This window comes from Phoenix dactylifera, unplaced genomic scaffold, assembly GCF_009389715.1.
Source record: "Phoenix dactylifera cultivar Barhee BC4 unplaced genomic scaffold, palm_55x_up_171113_PBpolish2nd_filt_p 001678F, whole genome shotgun sequence".
Taxonomy (NCBI): Eukaryota; Viridiplantae; Streptophyta; class Magnoliopsida; order Arecales; family Arecaceae; genus Phoenix; species Phoenix dactylifera.
In genome coordinates, this window is record NW_024068977.1 from 1 (window position 1) to 10,013 (window position 10,013).

The 10,013-nt window shown below is 36.0% G+C and overlaps 1 pseudogene; it reads left to right on the forward strand.

Annotated features, from left to right (window-relative positions):
- The first annotated feature begins 8,660 nt into the window (after positions 1–8,660).
- On the forward strand, positions 8,661–8,758 carry LOC120108961 (annotated as a pseudogene).
- The last annotated feature ends 1,255 nt before the right edge of the window (positions 8,759–10,013 follow it).

The window sequence follows — 10,013 nt, forward strand, 5'->3', positions numbered from 1 at the left end:
TTGCTATTTGAATATTGAAAACACATAATTCAAAATATGCAAAACATAACAAGCATGTCATGGATCAAAATCAATTCTTTTCAAATAAAATTTTCTTTATTTAAATACAATTTAGCACTGATTTTATCCTTAAGGTGTGTTTTCAAGTGATTCAAACTTCATTTGATTTTTCACAACCTTCTTATATATTTTTATTTATTTATCATTCATTCCCCAAATTTTTAATTTCTTTCTTTAACCATTCAATGAACATTTTGATTATCTTCATTTATTTTTCGGTTTTACTTTTCTATGCTCTATATTCTATTTGCTCCCTATCCGGTGGAGTTGGAAGGGGCACGAGGTACTACCACTAGCCTCCCTCTTGTGCCGTCCCTAATATGCCCTGCACCGAATAGTTGGGTCAAATAGTGCCGGGTACTACCACTAGCCTCCCCATTGGCACCATCCCTATGATGAGCAATATAGAAGGTTTAAAATGTTCACTTCAACCTTTTCCTGTAATTAATTACGGATTTTATCTCTTCCAAAGGAATGTTCATATTAGTCTCACAAATGTGCCGAATGTATTATGCTTGTTTTGCTTTTCCTTAAGATTGAAGTATTTGCCTTTACTTAGATTTTACTTCTCTTGAATAATATCCATTTTCTTTTCTTTACCTCTCTCTCTTTTTGTTATTTTCAAGTAGTTACATGAAAGAGCAGAATAAAGAATTAATCTAATATGCTGCATATAAATATATATCATGCAAACAGCATTTTCATTATGCCCAATGATTCATAGCTTATCACAAGTTATTTTGAATTAGAGATTTGAGGCATAAACTTGTGTATTTCATGGTTATGCATTATATAGGAAAAAGTAAACTTCAATTTAATCACACCATGAAACAATCATCACTAGCATGAGAATGAAGCATGATATCAAGATGATCAGCAATTAAAGGTTTAATCATGCTACCATATAATTTCAGATTATTGATTTTGCTCAACTAACTCACAAGAGAAGAGTTTAGATTACCAGTGTATTTAGCATTCTTCAAGCCAAATACCTTTTAGATTCTTTACACCCTTGGCTGAAGAGAATCTCTCTCCTTTTTTGTTTGCAAAGGAATGTTTATTGTATCTTTCATCAAGGTGTCCTTCAAGTTGAAATTTCTTGCTCATAAATCCTGTATCATTAATAAACTCTTTTTCTTTCTTGAAGGAAAGTCATTAGTTTCTTCAAGATACAAAACATTCATACAATATATTTCTTTAGCTAGATGACTCAACATAAGATATGACAATAATTGAATATTAAGTCACTTTACTCAAGAGATTGTCTAAATATAAGCAAGCACAAGTCACTTGAACTAAAGAGATAACTTCATTAAGTAAAATGGTTCAAGGACAAGCATGTGAGGCAATAGAAAGATTCATCAAGATCAAATCAATTTCTTATTGTTAGAAGCAATTTAGCTTAGATTCTATTTGCTTAAGATAATTATTAATAAGATATACCAGTTAAGTTTTAATCAAATTATCTTAAATAGTTGTGTCTATCAAAATTCTGATTGTTACATAGAATCAAAATGATAAACTATATTCTCAATAAAGGATCTAGTTTTAATAAGAATAGTATGAATTGATATCTCTACAACTAGTATCTTTTCATTGAATATTCTATATGCATTGCTTGAAGAGTAATATCCAAAGGAATATTTGTTTTACCAGATTTGACATTATTTTCATAAGAATATATCAAGCATGACATGTATGACTGAAAAATATGAGAGATATGCAATAGTTCTTTTTCTATTTTTCAGAAGATCAAAAGAAGTTTTCATCAAAAAATAGATTTAAGAGAGATCATATGTATGACACGCAGTGATGATAGTCTTTTAAAAATTATTTAAGTAGATGACTATCATACATAATTATCTTTTGCATTTCTTCAAGAATTCTATTAACTCTATTTTACTTATGGTGTCCTTGGTGCTGAAATCGTTGGATTTAATATTATTTTCTGTATAACCTTTATCAGGATTTTGGTTTTCAACACTGTGCCATGATACTCTTTATCTTCACAGTTTGGAAACCTTTATCATTTGAAACACTTTTACAAGATTTAGTAAATACAGAAAAATACTTCAGTTTTATTTCCCAAGAATAAATCCAACGTAAGCTTTTGAAAACTTAGAGATGGAAACAACATCTTTAGATTTAGAAAAGATTTTTGTTTGTTTCCTTAGTTAGCATGCATAGCAAAACTTTGACCTTTAAGTAGATAATCTAAGTGGGCCTATGGCAAGATCTTTTGGGAGTAAGTACATACTAGCATGAGTTGATTCTATGTGCCAAGGATGGTTTCTTTAATCTTGGTATTCATAGTGCAAATATTCAAAAGCATACCAAGTACACATTATCATTTTCATGATCAATAAAAAATAATGCCATGGATAAAAATTCTTAATCAAGCATATAGAGAATTCATCGAGTTATTTTTTAATAAATTAATTAACCATTTTGCAACTTATCCAATAGTAAGTGGAGCATACTATAAAAATGAAGTGATTTGAATATATTTTCTTTTCATAAAAAAAATATCACTTATATCACAAAAATGATTAATACTTGCAAGTTATGTTTTAATCAACTAATGAAGTAATTTCAACACGAGAAGATGTAAGAATTACTTATTTCATTCTTTCTTTCATTTGAATCATTCTTCTTAGTTACATTCAATTCTTTAACACATGTCTAGAGCACCCATTGTTTAGATAACGTCTTTCATTAGAACCTTGGATAGCTAGACATGCTTGCAGAAAAATAATCATATTTTCAACTTAGGAACCCAAGCTCTTTTGGGTCCTTGCAGGTTAGCTATAATTGTTCCTTTTGGAACCCATATTCTTTTAATTACCATTTTGTCTATTAGTTTGCAGGTTTTAGGAGTACAAGTAATATACTTCTGCATACTCTTGCTAAATTTAAACAACATAGATTTAGCAAAAATAGATAATGAATTTTCAGTTTTCTGTTTTTGTTTATTAGTTTCACCAGATTTGTGAAAAATCGTTTTAGGATGAATAGTGGAGGATTTAAGAAATATATTCTCGAAAGATTTTTGAGTGTACCAAGGTTGATATCCCAATCCAGCTTTGTCATATACAGCTCTTGAGTTTTCTATCATTAAATTCAGTTTTTTAGAGCTGGGAGTGAATCTTTCAACAGTAGGTTTCAAATTATCAACTTCTTTAGTTAATTTTTCATTATCTTCTGAAAGCAATCCATTGTTTTTCTTAAGTTTATCATGGCTTTCAGTGAGAAGTTGATTTCTCTGATTTAGTTCTTTATTTTCTTTAATTAAGATTTCAATTTTATTATTTAGTTTTAGTTTTTCATCTATTAGAATTTGATTTTCATTCTTCAAGTTCTTGTTCCTACAAATAAGTTTCTTATGTTCTAAATACAAATCAGAAAAAGCATCATGAAGTTCATCGAATGTAAAATCATCTTCAGTTTTATCATATACTTCATATTCAGAAGAGGAGACACTTTGTGTTTCAACACATACCTCGTTCTTGTGTCCCACAAGGCATAGATTTTCAATATCTGCTTGCCTCTCATCTTCTTCAAAGCTAATTTTTGATTTGCTAAAAATGTTAGTGCTTTCATATTTAATCTCTAGCATATTCCATATGTCTTTAGCAGTTATGCAAGAAGATATGTAATTAAATTCACTATCATTTAATGCACAAACTAGCACATTCATGGCTTTTGCATTTTGCTGAGCTATTTTCTTATCATGATTAGTGCTTGTGTGTGGTCTATTGACTATGATACTCCATAAATCATAGTCATGTGCTTGAATGAAGATGCGCATGCGTGCTTTCCAATATGTGTAGTTTATACCATCAAATAGTGGAGGTCTATCAATTAGTTGTCCCTCACTCATAGAACATCCCACTTGGGTTGTCATGATCTTTAACTCTTGATTATGAGATCAATGAGTACTATTAGAGCACCTCGCTCTGATACCACTTGTTGCCCAAGGTGACAAGCCAAGAGGGGGGGGGGGTGAATTGGTTTCTTCTAATTTTTGGTGCTTTAAACGTTTTCTCAATATAAGTGCGGTGGATGCTTTCTTAAGCTATTAGAATGATTTAAACTAGTGCAAAGATAGAAGATGATGCAAGAATAAACGGAAACACAAGCACAACACAAACACAACAATATATAGTGGTTCGGTGCTCTCCTTAGCACCTACGTCCACTCCCCAAGCGTCCCCTTGGGAATTCACTATAATCTCTCGGATTACAGTTGGATTGTTTTCCGGGCTCACAATCCAAAAACCTTTGTTGGTTTTACGGGCTCACCAATGAACCTATACACTTTGGTTTTCCGGGTTCACCAAAAACCTTTGTTGGTTTTGCGGGCTCACCAACGAACCTTTACACTTTGGTTTTCCGGGTTCACCAAAAACCTTTGTTGGTTTTGCGGGCTCACCAACGAACCTTTGTACTTTGGTTTTCCGGGTTCACCAAAAACCTTTGTTGGTTTTGCGGGCTTACCAACGAACCTTTACAAAGTGTTTAACAAATGAAAAGAAAAGATTCAAACTCCTAAATGAGCATATGAAACAATATAAACTACAAAGAAGAGTTAGAAGGTATTTATCGCTTTGAAGTCGCTTTGCTCTTCTTTGTCAAGGATGCTTCACTCTTCAAGGGAGGATGGAGCTCTTGATGACTCTTTGAATCTGCTCAATCCCTTTCTTTGATTCTTGAATGAAGCCCTTGGATGAAGCTTGCCTTGCTAGGGTTCTCTCTTGAATGCACTTAATGTATTTTCCCCAAAGCTTGCTTCCTCTGATGAATACTCCCTCTTAAATACTTCTCCAACCTCCAAATAGTCCTTTCTGACCGTTGGATTGAAGAAACTAGCTGTTTATAGCCGTTGGGAGTCCAAAAAGCATTTCTGCACAACTAGCCGTTATGTTCAGCCCGTGTTTGGGTCGGCTCAACCTGTCCTTGGGTCGACCCAACTTGGCCTTGGGTCGACTCAAACATTCCTTGGGTCGACCCTCTCAGAGAACACAGAAACATGAATTTCAAACTTCCTTCACTTGGGTCGACCCAACCATTCTTTGGGTCGACTCAAAGTTCACTTGGGTCGACTCAACTTCTTCTTGGGTCGACCCTCTCAGTAATTCCAGAGAACCATTTTCTGTCTGTCTTTCTGTCTTGCCTTTGGGTCGACCCTCTCAGGGTTTGGGTCGACTCAAGCTTGGGTCGACTCAACCACTGTGTGGGTCGACCCTCTCAGTAAATCCAGAGAGCATTTTTCCTTTGCATTTTGAGGTTTTTTGGAGGTTGGGTCGACTCATGCCTACCTTGGGTCGACCCAACTCACTGTTCATTTGTGCTGTTTTTGCAGGAGTGTGCCAGATGATTTCTTGATGTGCCGGGGTCGACCCAATCAACCTATGGGTCGACTCAATCCACACTTTGCTGCATTCTTAAGGTTAGATTCACTCAAATGAACAAGACCATATATATATTCTCAATTAAACAAATGTACTGAGAGTAATGAACTTATAAATGAAGCATCAATTTAGCTTATAGCATGCTTTAGATAATTGCTTGTTAATCATCAAAATAACACTATCATCCTCAGGGTGCAGTGCTAAGCATAGACTTCAACTTTTTGAATGCCTCTTGACAGGTTTCAGTCCAATTGAACGGTGTATCAAGGGATAGGAGGTTACATAATGGTCGAGCTATGACACTAAAGTCCTTGATGAACCTCCTATAAAATCCAGCATGACCCAAAAATGATCTAACATCTCTAACCGTCTTGGGTGCAGGTAGCTTGGCGATTAAGTCAATCTTAGCTCTATCAACTTCCATGCCCTTCGATGAAACAATATGTCCTAGGACAATTCCCTTTGGCACCATGAAGTAGCATTTCTTCCAATTCAGTATCAGGTTCTTTTCTATACACCGAGCTAAGACAGCTTGTAAATGTAGTAAACAATCATCAAAAGAATCGCCAAAAACAGAAAAATCATCCATGAACACTTCCAAAAACTTCTCGTTCATGTCTTCAAAAATACCGAGCATGCATCTTTGAAATGTTGCAGGTGCATTACATAACCCGAACGGCATCCGACGGAAAGCGAATGTACCAAAAGGACAAGTGAAAGTAGTCTTCTCTTGATCTTCTGGTGAAATCTCGATTTGGTAGTATCCGGAATAGCCATCGAGAAAACAATAAAAATTATGTCCTGCAACTCTTTCAAAACTTGGTCTAGGAAGGGTAGGGGAAAGTGATCTTTCCTAGTGACCAAATTCAATTTTCGATAGTCAACACACATGCGCCAACTCGTGGGGACACGAGTCGGGACTAACTCACCCTGCTCATTTTTGACTACCGTCAGACCTGCTTTTTTGGGCACGACTTGAGTAGGACTTACCCACTTGCTATCGGAAATTGGGTAAATAATACCCACGTCAAGCAACTTGAGGACTTCCGCTTTAACCACATCTCTCATCGTAGAATTCAACCTGCGTTGTATTTGCCTAGTGGTTTTGGCATTATCCTCCAAATATATCCGGTGCGTGCAAATTAAAGGGCTAATCCCCTTCAAGTCTGCAATAGACCACCCTAAAGCTCCTCTATGATTCTTTAGAACACCAAGTAATTTTCTTTCTTGGGCATGATCAAGATCAGATGAGATGATTATAGAAAAAGTGTCATCGGATCCAAGAAAGGCACACTTGAGTTCCTTCGGTAAAGGTTTCAACTCGAGCTTAGGTGCTTGTTCATGGGATGGTACATCTTTGCTCCTCGAGATGGCAAATGTTCAAATTCCTCTATTCTCGGTCTCCACCCATTGACCATCATGACATCCGAGTTATCTAAAATAGGTGGGACCGTATCATCAGCAGTACCTTCAGAACACCAATTTATCAAACCATTGTCGGCCGATTCAGTAAATGTTTCTTTTAACAAATATTCTTCCGCAATGGTTTCAACCCATTCAACTTCTTTACTTTCTTCATGTTCACTGGGTTGTTTGCCTATACTAAAGACGTTCAGTTCCAAAGTCATATTGCCAAAAGAAAGCTTCATGACACCATTCCTACAATTGATCAATGCATTAGAAGTTGCAAGAAATGGGCGTCCTAAGATGATCGGAATCTGAGATGGTGAATTGGAAGCCGGATGTGTGTCCAGTACGATAAAATCAACAGGAAAATAGAACTTGTCTACTTGGACCAACACATCTTCGATAATCCCTCTAGGAACCTTCACTGACCTGTCAGCTAATTGTAAGGTCACAGTTGTTGGCTTCAACTCACCCAAACCGAGTTGCTCATATACCGTATATGGCAACAAGTTCATACTCGCTCCTAAATCTAGCAATGCTCGCTCAATCCTAAAATTGCCAATGATGCATGAGATAGTTGGGCAACCTGGATCCTTATATTTAGGAAGAATGTTATGCTGTAAAATTGCACTCACATTTTCAGCCAGAAATGCCTTCTTCTTGACATTTAAACGACGCTTGACAGTGCACAAATCTTTTAAAAATTTTGCATAGGAAGGCACTTGTTTTATTGCATCAAGAAGAGGTACATTGATTTTTACTTGCTTAAAAAGCTCAAGAATTTCAGAGTTTGGTTCGAGCTTTTGCAAGGGCTTAAATCTTTGTGGAAATGGTGCAGGAAAAGGACATTCAATTTTTTCAGTAGATGTTGGTGCTTCAGTTTCTTCATTATCCTTTTCTTTTGTCTTGGGAGGGTCCGAATCAGGTATGGCTTGAGTTTGTTCTGGGACTGGTCGGTCAATAATCTTTCCACTTTGCAATGTTATTATACTCTTTGCTTGCTCTTTATGCGAAGTTGAAGATGATGCATTGCTACCGCCGTAGACTTGAGGATTAGGTTGTGGTTGAGCTGGTAGCTTACCTTTCTCTTGAGCACTTAAAGCAGCGGTCAGCGTTGTCAGTTGATTTCTTAAGTCATCATTGATTTTAGCTTGACCTTGCATGAAAGATTGCAAAGTTTCTTCGAGACTGGGTTTTTGAGGGGGTGCGTGTGCATAATGAGGTTGCGGAGGTGGAGGAGTTGGGTTATATACTTGTTGAGGTTGGTCATTCCTCCACCTGAAATTTGGATGGTTCTTCCATCCAGAGTTGTAAGTACCCGAAAAAGGATTATTGAAAGATTTCTGATAGGTATTCATAACATTGGCCTGATCGTGCAAGACTTCCTTATGCGGGTATTGTGGGGCAATCAGTGATGAGATGGCCAGGCATCTCGCAAATCCTACAACACTCGCTGTTATGTTCTACGGTCTTGACGGGTTCAATCCTTCTAAGTTCAATTTCCTCTACCTTCCTAGTAAGGGCTGCCATTTTAGCTCGAATATCATCCTGAGTATTAAGGTTGTAAAGGCCCCCATGTCCAATGTTAGTAGGCTTAGGCAAAGGTTTATTCACTCTATCCCCTGTATCCCATAATTGTGCAGTCTCTGCGAGAGAGTCTAAATAGTCCCATGCCTCATCGGGTTGCTTTTCCAAAAATAGACCATTGCACATAGTCTCTATAAGTTGTTTTAATTGTGGAGACAATCCCTCGTAAAAGAAACTAATGGTTCTCCATGTTTCAAACCCATGATGAGGACAAGAGAGAAGCAAATCTTTAAATCTCTCCCAGCATTCATAAAATGTTTCATGGTCTTTTTGTTGGAAGTTACTAATGTGTCTTTTAAAAAATTTAGTCCTTTGTACGGGAAAGAATTTTTTCAAGAATTCTCTTTGCATATCCTGCCATGTTACTAGCGATCTAGGTCTCAAGGAGTTCAGCCATGTTTTGGCTTTATCCTTTAAGGAAAAAGGAAACAAGGTCAATTTAAGGACATCTTCCGATACATTTGGCACTCTAAATGTGATGCTAATTTCCTCAAAATCCTTAAGGTGAAGATAAGGGTTCTCAGATTCCATTCCATGATACTTGGGCAGCAATTGAATTACTCCTGGTTTGATTTCAAAGTGTCCTACATTTTCAGGAATAATCATGCATGAAGGTTGACTAGTCCTAGTGGGATGTAAGTATTGTCGAAGTGTCATAACTGGGGGTCTACCTTCATCACCATGGTGACTTCCTACATCATCAGGAAAATTTGCCATCTCAAAAGGTGTGAGATACTGCGAAGGAATTTCAAGGATGTGTCCTAAGGGATGATCTAAAGTTGTACGACTTAATCGACCGGTGTCGTCCCTATTCCAACCTAGCATACAAAATTTAATTTTTAATTAATTTTTTTTTTTTTTTTTTATGATCACCCTTGATCTTTTCTTAAAGTTCTTATCAATTTTTCAATTAGCAACAAGGGTTAATGAGATATGATGATAATAAAATTCTGATTCTAAGAAAAAAATAATTTAAACACAGAAAATTCAAAGCAGACAGCAGCAAGGTTGTATATTAATTTAATGTTCATAAGAGTATCAGTATATCAATCAGACCGTTCAGATGAAAGAAACATGTGTCCTACAGCAGCCGACGAAATCTGAGTGCAATCAGACGGTGGATTACTCAGATATCGGAGTTTGATGCAGACTGTGCAGGAAATAAAAACAGCAGAATTTTTTTTTTTTTTTTTTCAGTTTTAGTTTTACTATAATGTTCAATCTAACTGATAGGGTACTAATTAAATCTAAAATTATACTAATAACTGAGCCGTTCCCCGGCAACGGCGCCAAAAACTTGATGCAGAAATAAAATTGTTCTCCCAAGTGCAGGAGAATCGCACAAGTAGTAAAATCTCGGGAGTCCGAGGTCGAATCCTCAGGGAACGAAATTTATAGATTATTAGCATAATTTTTAGATTAATTAATTAAATAAATTTGTGGATTAAAATAATGTTTTGATTTTCAGAAATTAAATGCAGAGAATAATAAACACAATTCAATGAAATAAAAAAATGGTAGGGATCTGGAATCCCCCTTGATGATATTG